Raw genomic sequence first — 16,780 nt, 5'->3', positions numbered from 1 at the left:
GGACCCTACGGGTTCGAGAACTATGCAGACTTGACCGAGACACGTCTCCGGTCAATAACCAATAGCGGAACCTGGATGCTCATATTGGCTCCCACATATTCTACGAAGATCTTTATTGGTCAAACCGCATAACAACATACGTTGTTCCCTTTGTCATCGGTATGTTACTTGCCCGAGATTCGATCGTCGGTATCTCAATACCTAGCTCAATCTCATTGCCGACAAGTCTCTTTACTCGTTACGTAATGCATCATCCCGCAACTAACTCATTAGTCTATCAAGTAGCAACAATAAACCCATGGAGTGACACGGCTATTACCTTTAACGCCAGTGATGAACCTAGATTCCGAACAGCCCGAGCTCCAGCCGCATTGGTCCTCAGCCCAATAGTGGACATCTATCGTCTTACCAAGGTATTCATGGACGGCGGCAGCGGATTGAACCTCATTTACGAGGAAACTCTTCAAAAATGGAACTAGACTGGAGCCGAATCGAGCGAAGCAGCATAACCTTTAGAGGGATAATCCCCAGTCGGGAAGCGTGCTGTACAGGAAAAATCACACTAGATGTGGTGTTCGGCACGCCGGATAATTACAGGTCCGAAGAGATCACGTTCTATGTGGCTCCGTTCAGCAGCGGTTATCACGCTCTGCTAGGGTGGGAAGCGTTTACAATCTTCCAAGCAATACCCCATTACGGGTACATGAAGCTCAAAATGCCCGGGCCTAACGGGATCATCACTCTCGCTAGTGATCCGGACATAGCACTCCGCGCTGAAAACAAGACAGCTGCACTGGCCCTCGAGGCACTATCCGAAGCCCTAGCGGCTGAGGAACTGACTGCGCTGCGCTCTACGGTGAATAGGGACGATGTGGTGTTGGGGAACGTTGCAGAAAACAAAAATTTTCCTACAGTTTCACCAAGATCCATCTAGGAGTTCATCTAGAAACGAATGATCGGATTGCATCTACATACCTTTGTAGATCACGCGCGGAAGCATTCAAAGAACGGGGATGAGGAAGGCGTACTCGACGTGATCCAAATCACCGGAGATCCTAGCGCCGAACGGACGGCACCTCCGCGTTCAACACACGTACGGTCAGCGTAACGTCTCCTCCTTCTTGATCCAACAAGGGGAAGGAGAGGTTGAGGAAGATGGCTCCAGCAGCAGCACGACGGCGTGGTGGTGATGGAGCTGCAGTACTTCGTCAGGGCTTCGCCAAGCTCTACGGAGGAGGAGGAGGTGTTGGAGAGGAAGAGGGAGGCGCCAGGGCTTAGGACTGGCTGCCCTCCCTCCCCTCCACTATATATAGGGCCAAGGGAGAGGGGGGGCGTAGCCTTGGCCCTTCCTCCAAGGAAGGGTGCGGCCAGGGAGGAGTCCATGCTCCCCAAGGCACCTAGGAGGTGCCTTCCCCCTTTAGGACTCTTCCTTTCCCTTATCTCTTGGCGCATGGGCCTCTTGGGACTGGTGCCCTTGGCCCATGTAGGACAAGGCGCACACCCCTACAGCCCATGTGGCCCCCCGGGGCAGGTGGACCCCCATGGTGGACCCCCGGACCCCTTTCGGCACTCCCGGTACAATACCGATAATGCGCGAAACCTTTCCGGCGACCAAAACAAAACTTCCCATATATAATTCTTTACCTCCGGACCATTCCGGAACTCCTCGTGATGTCCGGGATCTCATCCGGGACTCCGAACAACATTCGGGTTACTGCATATACATATCCCTACAACCCTAGCGTCACCGAGCCTTAAGTGTGTAGACCCTACGGGTTCGGGAGACATGTAGACATGACCGAGATCGCTCTCTGGTCAATAACCAACAGCGGGATCTGGATACCCATGTTGGCTCCCACATGCGCCTCGATGATCTCATCAGATGAACCACGATGTCAAGGATTCAAGCAACCCCGTATACAATTCCCTTCGTCAATCGGTATGTTACTTGCCCGAGATTCGATCGTCGGTATCCCAATACCTCGTTCAATCTCGTTACCGGCAAGTCACTTTACTCGTACCGTAATGCATGATCCCGTGACCAGACACTTGGTCACTTTGAGCTCATTATGATGATGCATTACCGAGTGGGCCCAGTGATACCTCTCCGTCATACGGAGTGACAAATCCCAGTCTTGATCCGTGTCAACCCAACAGACACTTTCGGAGATACCCGTAGTATACCTTTATAGTCACCCAGTTACGTTGTGACGTTTGGTACACCCAAAGTACTCCTACAGTATCCGGGAGTTACACGATCTCATGGTCTATGGAAAAGATACTTGACATTGGAAAACTCTAGCAAACGAACTATACGATCTTGTGCTATGTTTAGGATTGGGTCTTGTCCATCACATCATTCTCCTAATGATGTGATCTCGTTATCAATGACATCCAATGTCCATAGTCAGGAAACCATGACTATCTGTTGATCAACGAGCTAGTCAACTAGAGGCTTACTAGGGACATGTTGGTGTCTATTATTCACACATGTATTACGATTTCCGGATAACACAATTATAGCATGAATAAAGACAATTATCATGAACAAGGAAATATAATAATAATGCTTTTATTATTGCCTCTAGGGCATATTTCCAACAGTCTCCCACTTGCACTAGAGTCAATAATCTAGTTACATTGTGATGAATCGAACACCCATGGAATTCTGGTGTTGATCATGTTTTGCTCTAGGGAGAGGTTTAGTCAACGGATCTGCTACATTCAGGTCCGTATGTACTTTACAAATATCTATGTCTCCATCTTGAACATTTTCACGAATGGAGTTGAAGAGACGCTTGATGTGCCTGGTCTTCTTGTGAAACCTGGGCTCCTTGGCAAGAGCAATAGCTCCACTGTTGTCACAGAAGAGCTTGATCGGCCCCGACGCATTGGGTATGACTCCTAGGTCGGTGATGAACTCCTTCACCCAAATTGCTTTATGCGCTGCCTTCGAGGCTGCCATGTACTCCGCTTCACATGTAGATCCCGCCACGATGCTCTGCTTGCAACTGCACCAGCTTACTGCCCCACCATTCAAAATATACACGTATCCGGTTTGTGAATTAGAGTCATCCAAATCTGTGTCGAAGCTAGCGTCGACGTAACCTTTTACGACGAGCTATTCGTCACCTCCATAAACGAGAAACATTTCCTTAGTCCTTTTCAGGTACTTCAGGATATTCTTGACCGCTGTCTAGTGTTCCTTGCCGGGATTACTTTGGTACCTTCCTACCAAACTTACGGCAAGGTTTACATCAGGTCTGGTACACAGCATGGCATACATAATAGACCCTATGGCTGAGGCATAGGGGATGACACTCATCTCTTCTATATCTTCTGCCGTGGTCGGACATTGAGCTGAGCTCAATTTCACACCTTGCAACACAGGCAAGAACCCCTTCTTAGACTGGTCCATATTGAACTTCTTCAATATCTTATCAAGGTATGTGCTTTGTGAAAGACCTATGAGGCGTCTTGATCTATCTCTATAGATCTTGATGCCTAATATATAAGCAGCTTCTCCAAGGTCCTTCATTGAAAAACTCTTATTCAAGTAGTCCTTAATGCTGTCCAAAAGTTCTATATCATTTCCCATCAAAAGTATGTCATCTACATATAATATGAGAAATGCTACAGAGCTCCCACTCACTTTCTTGTAAATGCAGGCTTCTCCATAAGTCTGCGTAAACCCAAACGCTTTGATCATCTCATCAAAGCGAATGTTCCAACTCCGAGATGCTTGCACCAGCCCATAAATCGAGCGTTGGAGCTTGCATACCTTGTCAGCATACTTAGGATCGACAAAAACCTCCGGCTGCGTCATATACAATTCTTCCTTAAGGAAACCATTAAGGAATGCCGTTTTGACGTCCATTTGCCATATTTCATAATCATAGAATGCGGAAATTGCTAACATGATTCGGACGGACTTCAGCTTCGCTACTGGTGAGAAAGTCTCATTGTAGTCAACCCCTTGAACTTGTCGATAACCCTTAGCGACAAGCCGAGCTTTATAGATGGTCACATTACCATCCGCGTCTGACTTCTTCTTAAAGATCCATTTATTTTCTATGGCTCGCCGCTCCACGGGCAAGTCAGTCAAAGTCCATACTTCATTTTCATACATGGATCCTATCTCGGATTTCATGGCTTCCAGCCATTTGTCGGAATCCGGGCCCGCCATCGCTTCTTCATAGTTCGAAGGTTCACCGTTGTCTAACAACATGATTTCCAAGACAGGGTTGCCGTACCAATCTGGTGCGGAACATGTCCTTGTGGACCTTCGAATTTCAGTAGGAGCTTGATCAGAAGTATCTTGATCATCATCATTAACTTCCTCTCTAGTCGGTGCAGGCACCTCAGGAACATTTTCTTGAGTTGCGCCATTTTCCGGTTCAAGAGGTAATACTTCATCAAGTTCTACTTTCCTCCCACTTACTTCTTTCGAGAGAAACTCCTTCTCTGGAAAGGATCCATTCTTGGCAACAAAGATCTTGCCTTCGGATCTGAGGTAGAAGGTATACCCAATAGTTTCTTTAGGGTATCCTATGAAGACGCATTTTTCCGACTTGGGTTCGAGCTTTTCAGGTTGAAGTTTCTTGACATAAGCATCGCATCCCCAAACTTTTAGAAACGACAGCTTAGGTTTCTTCCCAAACCATAATTCATACAGTGTCGACTCAACGGATTTCGACGGAGCCCTATTTAAAGTGAATGCGGCAGTCTCTAAAGCATAGCCCCAAAAATATAGCGGTAAATCGGTAAGAGACATCATAGATCGCACCATATCTAATAGAGTGCGATTGCAACGTTCGGACACACCATTACGCTGAGGTGTTCCAGGCAGCGTGAGTTGTGAAACTATTCCACATTTTCTTAAGTGTGTGCCAAACTCGTGACTCAAGTATTCTCCTCCACGATCTGATCGCAGGAACTTGATTTTCCTATCACGTTGATTCTCAACCTCACTCTGAAATTCCTTGAATTTTTCAAAGGTCTCAGACTTGTGTTTCATTAAGTAGACATACCCATATCTACTCAAGTCATCAGTGAGGGTGAGAACATAACAATAGCCACCGCGAGCCTCAACACTCATTGGACCGCACACACCAGTATGTATGATTTCCAATAAGTTGGTTGCTCGCTCCATTGTTCTTGAGAACGGAGTCTTGGTCATTTTACCCATGAGGCATGGTTCGCACGTGTCAAATGATTCATAATCAAGAGACTCTAAAAGTCCATCAGCATGGAGCTTCTTCATGCGTTTGACACCTATGTGACCAAGGCGGCAGTGCCAGAAGTATGTGGGACTATCATTATCAACCTTACATCTTTTGGTACTCACACTATGAACATGTGTAGCATTACGCTCGAGATTCATTAAGAATAAACCATTCACCATCGGAGCATAAAACATATCTCTCACATAAATAGAACAACCATTATTCTCGGATTTAAATGAGTAGCCATCTCGAATTAAACGAGATCCTGATACAATGTTCATGCTCAAAGCTGGCACTAAAAAACAATTATTAAGGTTTAAAACTAATCCCGAAGGTAAATGTAGAGGTAGCGTGCCGACAACGATCACATTGACCTTGGAACCATTCCCGACGCGCATTGTCACCTCGTTCTTCGCCAGTCTCCGCTTATTCCGCAGCTCCTGTTTTGAGTTACAGATGTGAGCAACCGCACCGGTATCAAATACCCAGGAGCTACTATGAGTACTGGTAAGGTACACATCAATTACATGTATATCACATATACCTTTCGTTTTGCCGGCCTTCTTGTCCGCTAAGTATTTGGGGCAGTTCCGCTTCCAGTGACCACTTTCCTTGCAATAAAAGCACTTAGTCTCGGGCTTGGGTCCATTCTTTGGCTTCTTCCCGGCAGCTTGCTTGCCGGGCGCGGCAACTCTCTTGCCGTCCTTCTTGAAAGCTTTCTTACCCTTTCCCTTCTTGAACTTAGTGGTTTTATTCACCATCAACACTTGATGTTCCTTTTTGACTTCTACCTCTGCTGATTTCAGCATTGCAAATACTTCAGGAATGGTCTTTTCCATCCCCTGCATATTGAAGTTCATCACAAAGCTCTTGTAGCTCGATGGAAGCGACTGAAGGATTCTGTCAATGACCGCGTCATCCGGGAGATTAACTCCCAGCTGAGTCAAGCGGTTATGCAACCCAGACATAGTGAGTATGTGCTCACTGACAGAACTGTTTTCCTCCATCTTACAGCTGCAGAACTTGTCGGAGACTTGATATCTCTCGACCCGGGCATGAGCTTGGAAAACCATTTTCAGCTCTTCGAACATCTCATATGCTCCGTGTCTCTCAAAACGCTTTTGGAGCCCGGCTCTAAGCTGTAAAGCATGCCGCACTGTACGAGGGAGTAGTTATCGGTACGTGCCTGCCAAGCGTTCATAACGTCTTGTTCTGCAGGGAGAACAGGTGCGTCACCTAGTGGTGCTTGTAGGACATAATCTTTCTTGGCAGCTATGAGGATGATCCTCAGGTTCCGGACCCAGTCCGTGTAGTTGCTGCCATCGTCTTTCAGCTTGGTTTTCTCTAGGAACGCGTTGGAGTTGAGGACTACGTTGGCCATTTGATCTACAAGACATATTGTAAAAAATTTAGACTAAGTTCATGATAATTAAGTTTATCTAATCAAATTATTCAATGAACTCCCACTTAGATAGACATCCCTCCAGTAATCTAAGTATAACATGATCCGAGTTAACTAGGCCGTGTCCGATCATCACGTGAGACGGACTAGTCAACATCGGTAAACATCTTCATGTTGATCGTATCTTCTATACTCATGCTCGACCTTTCGGTCTTCTGTGTTCCGAGGCCATGTCTGCACATGCTAGGCTCATCAAGTCAACCTAAGTGTTTGCATGTGTAAATCTGTCTTACACCCGTTGTATGTGAACGTTGGAATCTAACACCCGATCATCACGTGGTGCTTTGAAACAACGAATTGTCGCAACGGTGCACAGTTAGGGGGAACACTTTCTTGAAATTATTATGAGGGATCATCTTATTTACCACCGTCGTTCTAAGTAAATAAGATGCAGAAACATGATAAACATCACATGCAATCAAATAATAATAGTGACATGATATGGCCAATATCACATAGCTCCTTTGATCTCCATCTTGGGGCTCCATGATCATCTTGTCACCGGCATGACACCATGATCTCCATCATCATGATCTCCATCATCGTGTCTCCATGAAGTTGCTTGCCAATTATTACTTCTACTACTACGGCTAACGCGTTTAGCAATAAAGTAAAGTAATTTACATGGCGTTTCTCAATGACACGCAGGTCATACAAAAAATAAAGACAACTCCTATGGCTCCTGCCGGTTGTCATACTCATCGACATGCAAGTCGTGATTCCTATTACAATAGCATGAACATCTCATACATCACATATATATCATTCATCATTCATCACAACTTTGGCCATATCACATCACAGAACACTTGCTGCAAAAACAAGTTAGACATCCTCTAATTGTTGTTGCAAGTTTTACGTGGCTGCAATAGGGTTCTAGCAAGAACATTTTCTTACCTACGTTAAAGCGACAACGTGATTTGTCAACTTCTATTTACCCTTCATAAGGACCCTTTTCATCGAATCCGCTCCAACTAAAGTGGGAGAGACAGACACCCGTCAGCCACCTTATGCAACTTGTGCATGTTAGTCGGTGGAACCGGTCTCACGTAAGCGTACGTGTAAGGTTGGTCCGGGCCGCTTCATCCCACAATACCGCTGAAGCAAGATAAGACTAGTAGCGGCAAGAAAGTTGACAACATCTACGCCCACAACAAATTGTGTTCTACTCGTGCAAAAGAACTACGCATAGACCTAGCTCATGATGCCACTGTTGGGGAACGTTGCAGAAAACAAAAAATTTCCTACGGTTTCACCAAGACCCATCTAGGAGTTCATCTAGAAACGAGTGATCGGATTGCATCTACATACCTTTGTAGATCACGCGCGGAAGCGTTCAAAGAACGGGGATGAGGAAGGCGTACTCGACGTGATCCAAATCACCGGAGATCCTAGCGCCGAACGGACGGCACCTCCGCGTTCAACACATGTACGGTCAGCGTAACGTCTCCTCCTTCTTGATACAGCAAGGGGGAGGAGAGGTTGAGGAAGATGGCTCCAGCAGCAGCACGATGGCGTGGTGGTGGTGGAGCTGCAGTACTCCGTCAGGGCTTCGCCAAGCTCTACGGAGGAGGAGGAGGTGTTGGAGAGGGAGAGGGAGGCGCCAGGGCTTAGGACTGGCTGCCCTCCCTTCCCCCCACTATATATAGGGCCAAGGGAGAGGGGGGGGCGCAGCCTTGGCCCTTCCTCCAAGGAAGGGTGCGGCCAGGGAGGAGTCCATCCTCTCCAAGGCACCTAGGAGGTGCCTTCCCCCTTTAGGACTCTTCCTTTCCCTTATCTCTTGGCGCATGGGCCTCTTGGGGCTGGTGCCCTTGGCCCATATAGGCCAAGGCGCACACCCCTACAGCCCATGTGGCCCCCCGGGGCAGGTGGACCCCCTTGGTGGACCCCCGGACCCCTTTCGGCACTCCTGGTACAATACCGATAATGCGCGAAACCTTTCCGGCGACCAAAACAAGACTTCCCATATATAATTCTTTACCTCCGGACCATTCGGGAACTCCTCGTGACGTCCGGGATCTCATCCGGGACTCCGAACAACATTCGGGTTACTACATATACATATCCCTACAACCCTAGCGTCACCGAACCTTAAGTGTGTAGACCCTACGGGTTCGGGAGACATGTAGACATGACCGAGATCGCTCTCCGGTCAATAACCAACAGCGGGATCTGGATACCCATGTTGGCTCCCACATGCTCCTCGATGATCTCATCGGATGAACCACGATGTCGAGGATTCAAGCAACCCCGTATACAATTCCCTTCATCAATCGGTATGTTACTTGCCCGAGATTTGATCGTCGGTATCCCAATACCTCGTTCAATCTTGTTACCGGCAAGTCACTTTACTCGTACCGTAATGCATGATCCCGTGACCAGACACTTGGTCACTTTGAGCTCATTATGATGATGCATTACCGAGTGGGCCCAGTGATACCTCTCCGTCATACGGAGTGACAAATCCCAGTCTTGATTCGTGTCAACCCAACAGATACTTTCGGAGATACCCGTAGTATACCTTTATAGTCACCCAGTTACGTTGTGACGTTTGGTACACCCAAAGTACTCCTACGGTATCCGGGAGTTACACGATCTCATGATCTAAGGAAAAGATACTTGACATTGGAAAACTCTAGCAAACGAACTATACGATCTTGTGCTATGTTTAGGATTCTTCTAATGATGTGATCTCATTATCAATGACATCCAATGTCCATAGTCAGGAAACCGTGACTATCTGTTGATCAACAAGCTAGTCAACTAGAGGCTTACTAGGGACATGTTGGTGTCTATTATTCACACATGTATTACGATTTCCGGATAACACAATTATAGCATGAATAAAGACAATTATCATGAACAAGGAAATATAATAATAATGCTTTTATTATTGCCTCTAGGGCATATTTCCAACATGTGGTACTCGACAAAAGATCAAAGTCCACCTCCTTTAAACCGGCAACGAAATAGTCAAATTCCAAGTCCATCCAACGGACCCAAATAAAACAGCTTCCATCGAGGCACAGTTAAACCCTGATGTAGACGCCGCACTGCGAGAGTTCCTACAAGAAAACTAGGACATTTTCGCCTGGCACCCTTCAGACATGCCAGGAACCCCACGCAGGCTGGCCGAGCACAACTTAAATATCCAAACAGGATTCAAACCTGTCAAACAGGCTCTTCGCCATTTTTCCGAACCTAAGAGACAGGCTATGGGAGAGGAGCTAGGAAAGCTATTGTAGGCCGGATTCATCAAAGACATAAAACATCCGGATTGGCTAGCAAACCTGGTGATGGTACCAAAGAAGGACAAATCCTGGCGCCTGTGCGTTGATTTTAAAGACCTTACCAAGGCTTGCCCAAAGGATCCCTTCCCCCTCCCCCGCATCGATCAAATTATTGACGCTACCACAGGAGACGATTCGTTGTGTTTCCTCGACGCATATCCCGGCTACCATCAAATCAAGATGGTAGAATCAGACCAATCCGCAACGGCATTTATCAAACCATACGGCCCATTCTGCTTCAACACAATGCCCTTCGGGCTCAAAAACGCCGGCGCAACATATCAGCGCATGATTCAGACATGTCTGGCAAGCCAGATCGGCAAAACAGTAGAGGCATATGTAGATGATGTGGTCGTCAAAACAAGACATGTCGAATCTCTAGTAGACGACTTGAGGCTCACATTTGATAACCTCCGAACATACGACATCAAGCTCAACCCGGAAAAATGCGTTTTTGGCGTTCCAGCCGAAAAGCTCTTGGGCTTCGTTGTATCCGATAGAGGAATCGAAGCAAATCCAGCCAAGATCCGGGATCTGTCGCAAATGGATATCCCAAAGGACCTCAAACAAACACAAAAGTTAACCAGATGCGTGGCAGCTCTAAGCCGCTTTATCTCCCACTTGGGAGAAAAGGCCCTACCCCTTTACCGCCTCCTTCGGCGCACCAAACACTTTGAATGGACGGATGCAGCCACGGCCGGACTCGAGGAGATAAAAGCCATACTCGCAACAAACCCAGTCCTGGCCGCGCCAAATATTGGCGAACCAATGCTATTATACATTGCAGCAACACATCAGGTTGTAAGCGCAGTGCTCGTCGTCGAACGAGAAGCGGATGGACACAGATTCCCCCTTCAAAAGCCGGTCTATTATGTGTCCACTGTCCTCACTCCTTGCAAATCACGGTACCCGCACTATCAAAATATCGTGTACGCGGTATTCATGGCATCCCAGAAGCTATGACACTACTTTCAAGAGTGTTCAATAACAGTAGCCTCGGAAGTACCACTTAACGATATTATAAACAACTGTGACGCAATGGGCCGGATTGCAAAATGGGCCATTGAGCTCCTCCTGTTCGACATAACTTATAAGCCACGCCGAGCCATCAAGTCGCAAGTCTTGGCCGACTTCGTCGCGGAATGGACGGAGGCCGAACTCCCTAAAGAGTACGACACATATTCAAATTGGATCATGCACTTCAACGGCTCCAAGATGTTGGCCGGACTGGGGGCTGGCGTCGTTTTGACGTCCCCCACAGGAGACACAGTTCAATACGTACTCCAGATTATGTACACGGACTCCAACAATGCAGCCGAATATGAGGCCCTTTTACATGGTCTCTGGATGGCAGTATCCATGGGTATTCAACGCCTAGAGGTGCGTGGGGACTCGAACCTCGAAATATCCCAAATAAATGGAGACTTTGATGCCAAGGATCCAAAAATGGCAGCCTACCGCAACGCCGTCCTAAAAATGTCAGGTCGGTTCGAGGGGCTTGAATTTCACCATATAGCCCGGGAAAACAATCAGGCAGCAGATATCCTGGCACGCATCGGCGCAAAACGCGATATAGTCCCCCCCAACATCTTCTTGGAAAGGCTGTTCAAGCCATTCGTAGTATGGGAAGGGGAGCCGAACAATAACACCCCGGACCCAACCGCACTGCCCGACACCGAAAATTCTGACACAATCGGAGGCTCTGCCAATGAAATAACACCTTCAGCCCACGTAATAATGGCCGTCATCGCCCCGTGGACAGAACCATTCCTCGCCTACCTCACCAGGCAGGAACTCCCCGAGGACCAAAATGAGACACGCTGCATAGTGCGGCGATCTAAAGCCTACAAAGTCCACGAGGGAGAGCTTTATAAGAAAAGCACTACCGGAGTCCTTCAAAGGTGCATCTCCGAAGAGGAGGGCGGAACCTCCTGGCTAAAATTCATGCGGGACTGGGCGGTCATCACGCTGCAGCTCGGTCCCTTGTAAGCAAGGCCGTCCGTACAGGCTTTTATTGGCCGACGGCCCGGGCAGACGCTCAGGACTTAGTCCAACGATGCACCGGTTGCCAGCTCTTCGCAAACCAAAGCCATATGCCACCCACCGCCCTCCGAACTATCCCCATTAGTTGGCCCTTCGCGGTCTGGGGGCTTGACATGGTTGGACCCCTTAAAGGCGGAACCCACAAGCACAAATACTTACTGGTCATGGTGGATAAGTTCACCAAATGGATAGAAGCCAAGCCTGTTAAGACGGCCGAATCCGGACCTGTGATAGACTTTATATCCGGGGTTGTACACCGTTACGGCGTTCCCCACAGCATCATCACTAACAACGACACGAACTTCCTGGCCGACGAGGTAAAACTCTGGTGCAAAAACATGGGTATCAAGCTTGACTATGCTTCCATCTATCACCCACAAACCAACGGCCAAGTCGAGCATGCAAATGTTCTTATCATGAGTGGCATTAAACCCAGATTAGTGCGGTCCCTCAAGGAATCTAACACGCACTGGGTAGAGGAGCTCGACTCCGTATTCTGGGGGCTGCGAACCACGCCGAATCGCACCACCGGATACACACCATTCTTTATGGTGTACGGCACAGAGGCAGCTTTTCCCTGCGACATAATTCATGACTCACCTCGAGTGCGCATGTACGAAGAAAGAGAAGCCGAGTTCGATCGGCAGGACAGCTTAAACGCATTGGAGGAGGAGCGTGATGTGGCAAAAGCCTGTTCCGCATTCTATCAACAGCAGGCTCGAAGATACCAAAGTAGAGAAGTACGGGCCAAAAATTACAATGTTGACGAATTAGTTCTACGACTACCGGACAAGAAAAAGGACAAACTCAAGCCCAAGTGGGAAGGTCCCTTCATAATTGACCAAGTCCTGACTGGTGGAGCATACCGCCTGCGAGACACATCAGATAACCGACTCGAGCCAAACCCATGGAATGCAGCCCGTCTCCGAAGATTCTACGCCTAAGCGCCGGACTCTATGTTTGTCTCCTTCCTCTGTCCATTTTTTATATATTTTCTGTCTTGCATTTCTCTTCTTCTTCCTTCTCTCTCTTATAGCCCTTAAAGGCTCATAAAGTGACGCGCCATCCGCGCTCATTAAACCTGGGGGCTTCTTTAAACAGAAGCTTATTCATACGGGATTCATGCCCAACACATGTGTCACACTTCCGCATGTACCTTTTATTCACCATTATATGCATCAATACGACTTAAGTTTTGGCCAAGCTGGGTTGCCTGGCTCGTGTGCTTACCCCTACGTTCTCGATTGTTCGGCTAGGTGGTAAAGGGAGCACCTCTGCGATTGTTACTGCCGGGTCAGCCGGACGTGTACCTCAGACTGGGTGAAGCCGAAAGCTAGTGTTCTTAAGGGAATATTCGGTTGGTGAATTGAAGATGATCTTTTTTATTTTTATCTATATGCCCCCAGATGTTTTTCCTGTGTTTCTTTTCGCAGCATGGACATGCACTTTAGGGCATGCCTCCCAGGGAAAGGAACCCCTGATGGAACTATTTTCCCTGGAAGATGTTTCTTACTAACCATGTAATATAACATAACTAGTCGGGCACTTGTCTGTTCACGCACTAATGACCCCTATGCCTGGTCTCCATGCATTCCCCGGTTCTTATATAACTGCATGGGAATTCGGACACACTCTGGACCGTCAGGTCCCGAGGCTGAAGCGAAAAGGTCGGCCATGACAAACAATCTACAATCCGGCTAGAAGGCATCATAAATGTCAATTACATTACATAGTCATTTTGACTGATCGTATTCCTCTTCAATACCATCTAACAGGCTGTCTAATTTACAGCCTGCTGGGAATACTTTGCGGCCAACTGTACTTGGCCGTATACTAAGCTTACAGGGATCTCCTTCCCATCGGGACCTATAGGACCGACCTCGGCCATGTGGTTGGGGTCAGCCTTTGCGTACCGCGTCTTCACCATGGCCCAGGCCTCCCTAGCGCCTTGACGGCAGGCTGATATCTTCCACAATCGGAAGCGCCGCCGTGCTCCTTTTAGCTTCTCCGCAAGCTCTCCAAGACCTTCGGGCATGGAGACGGATGGCCACAGGGCCTGGGCGACGCCTCGCATCGCCTGCCGAACTCGATCGAGCAGTTGCGACAGCTCGGGAAGAAGGTCACCCATAGAACCGGGCATCTCCTCTGCAGGACGACCTGTCAGCACACCTACAGACATTGCTCTGTTAGTCGACTTCCTCGCATAACTTTCTTTCAAAAGGTTCGTTCAAGCACTTACTAAATATGCCGCGCCGAAGCCACTGATTCTCCTTCATGGAGTCTGACAGCTGGGCACGAACATCTTTCAGCTCGACGCCTAGCTTGGTGCTGGCATCTCGGAGATCGTTCTTCTCCCCCATCACCTTTAACGGCACCCTCTCACCAGCTTTTAGCTGGTGTAAGAGGTGTTGCCTTTCCGGATCCAATCTGGCGCCATCTTCAATTTCATTTGTCAGAATTCGTACCAAAGCTGTGCTTCGCAAAATACTTATCTTTCAAAGTGTATATTACCTGAGGGGGCCTCTTTAGGCTCCCCTGCCGCGGCCAGTGCGGCCTCAAGTTGGGCTTTGCACTCTTCCAGCTCCTTGGACAGTAGGGAATTCTTTTCCGTAAGAATCTACATAATAAATGATCCTTAAATCAGTTATTTTAACTGTTTCAAGTCTCGGGGGCTACTGGTATATATAGTTACCAAAATTTTCTTACCCGTATGTCTTTTACATATTGCTCCGTGGCTCTGGTTAGACCATTTTGAGCGGCACGGAGATACGCATCTCCCGACTTAAAGGCATCTAACGCCTCTTGGGAGAAACAAGCGTGGCGAAGAATTGTCCGGCGACGCCTGTGCTTCATGGCACTCTCCACCTCAGAGTTGGTGGCAGACAACCTGTCCACATCCTCCGTCGGAAGAGCGTCCGGTGCGCGCCTTATGTTCGGCCCCGCTTCCGGTCCAGGCTTTGGAGCCTGGCTGGTGGAGGCGCGATTGGCGGTCTCTCCGAATATAGTTCGGCGAGGTCTCTTTGTCCTGAAGAGTGCTCAAGTGTTAATATGCCCTGAAGGTACGACACCTATGATAAAGGGATGCGCCATACCTTTGTGCTGATGCCCTGGTCCGGACTGCCCCTCTTTTCTGCCCACGGGGCCCTGCGGCCCCTCGTTGGCTTGTTGCCGCAGGTTCGGCGTCCTGTTTCTGGGAGGCCGGGATTAGCCCTGGATAATCGGCCGTAATGGCCACCGGGGCGTTGTCCTTGCTCAATTGATGGAACACTCCATCAATCAGATCCACCAAAAGCTCCGGATCCTCTTGTGAGTCCGGGTCAAGGGACCGTCCTGGGTCCTTGGGTTGTGGAGGAGCGTTGTTCATTTCTTTAACAGGCTGGCGCAGTTCCTGCGTCGGAATCACTACGATCAAATGTTTAACAATGGGGATATAAAACGGATGGGCAAAGTTTGATCACTCACCCAGCTTGGAGGATTGTACATGGAAAATCCACCCTTTGGGTCAACACGGAGAAAATCTCCTCTTCTCCCTTGTACAAAGCGGACAGGGTCTTTACTAGAGCCGCAGCCGAATCCGGCCCCTTACGGCCGTAGCGGGTGGTGTCGTTCTCCCCGTTGAAGTCCCACATGGGGTGGCCTCTATACTGTAGCGGCTGCACCCCTCGCATGATGCATGCGGCCATGACCCCGATCATGGTTAGTCCAGAATGAGCTAACAATCTTATCCGGCCCATCAGGTAAACAACGTCCCTGTCACTTTCCCTCTGAGGGCTCCGCGGGCGCCAGCTTAGGCACTTCTTTAAGGGAGCATTGTTGAATTCAGGGAGGCCGATCCGGACAGGATCCGGCAGCGGGACGTCTTCTATGTAAAAACATTCCGAGGGCCAGTCTTCGGACGCCTTCTTTGGGGTTCCGGACAGATAGCCGGTCCCAGCGATGCGCCATACTTCGGCTCCGCCCACTTGATACATAGACCCCTTCTTGGAACGGGGCACGAGGCAAAATAGCTTCCTCCACAGTCCGAAATGAGCTTCAACACCCAAGAACAGCTCGCAGAGGGCTTCAAAGCCCGCAATATGCAGTACTGAGGCAGGTGTGAGGTGATGTAGCTGGAGGCTATAGAACTCCAGCAACCCCCGAAGAAATGGATGGATTGGGAATCCAAGCCCCCTTATTAAATAAGGGATAAGGAACACCCGCTCTCCTTTGGAAGGATTAGGGGCACTCTCCGCTTGCTCTCCGCCGTTGTAAACGGGAAGACCGGCTCGAACCGGGATCATATAGGCCTGGGGAAGAAATCCCTTTGTCTGGAGCGTCACTAACTCGCTATGCGGGATGGAGAATCTTTCCCAATATCCAGGCTTAGGGCTGGAAGGGCGGGAGGAGGAGTCGCGACGGCTGGCCATGGTGGAATGGATCTTTGTCGAAAGCACTCTGATGAACACTCGCGAAGGGGGAAGGTGTGGTTTGGATCTAAATCCTCGTCTCCTTAAATAGGTCAGCTTGTTTACGCGGCTGGGGGTGTGAATGTAAAAATACCCAGACCTTTCATATTCGTTTGACACGTGGGGAGCGGCCATGATTGGGCGCAGAAGCCAAGGAGCGCAACATCTACAAGAAACCGGACTTTATTCAATAGGTACATGGAATTTGGAGGAGAACCCGCCTTGCAATGCTGAAGACAATCTGCGCGCCGGACTCATCATCATTGAAGCCTGGTTCGGGGGCTACTGAGGGAGTCCTAGATTAGGGGGTGTCCG

This window comes from Triticum dicoccoides, chromosome 6A, assembly GCF_002162155.2.
Source record: "Triticum dicoccoides isolate Atlit2015 ecotype Zavitan chromosome 6A, WEW_v2.0, whole genome shotgun sequence".
Classification (NCBI taxonomy): Eukaryota; Viridiplantae; Streptophyta; class Magnoliopsida; order Poales; family Poaceae; genus Triticum; species Triticum dicoccoides.
This window is presented reverse-complemented; position numbering follows the sequence as displayed.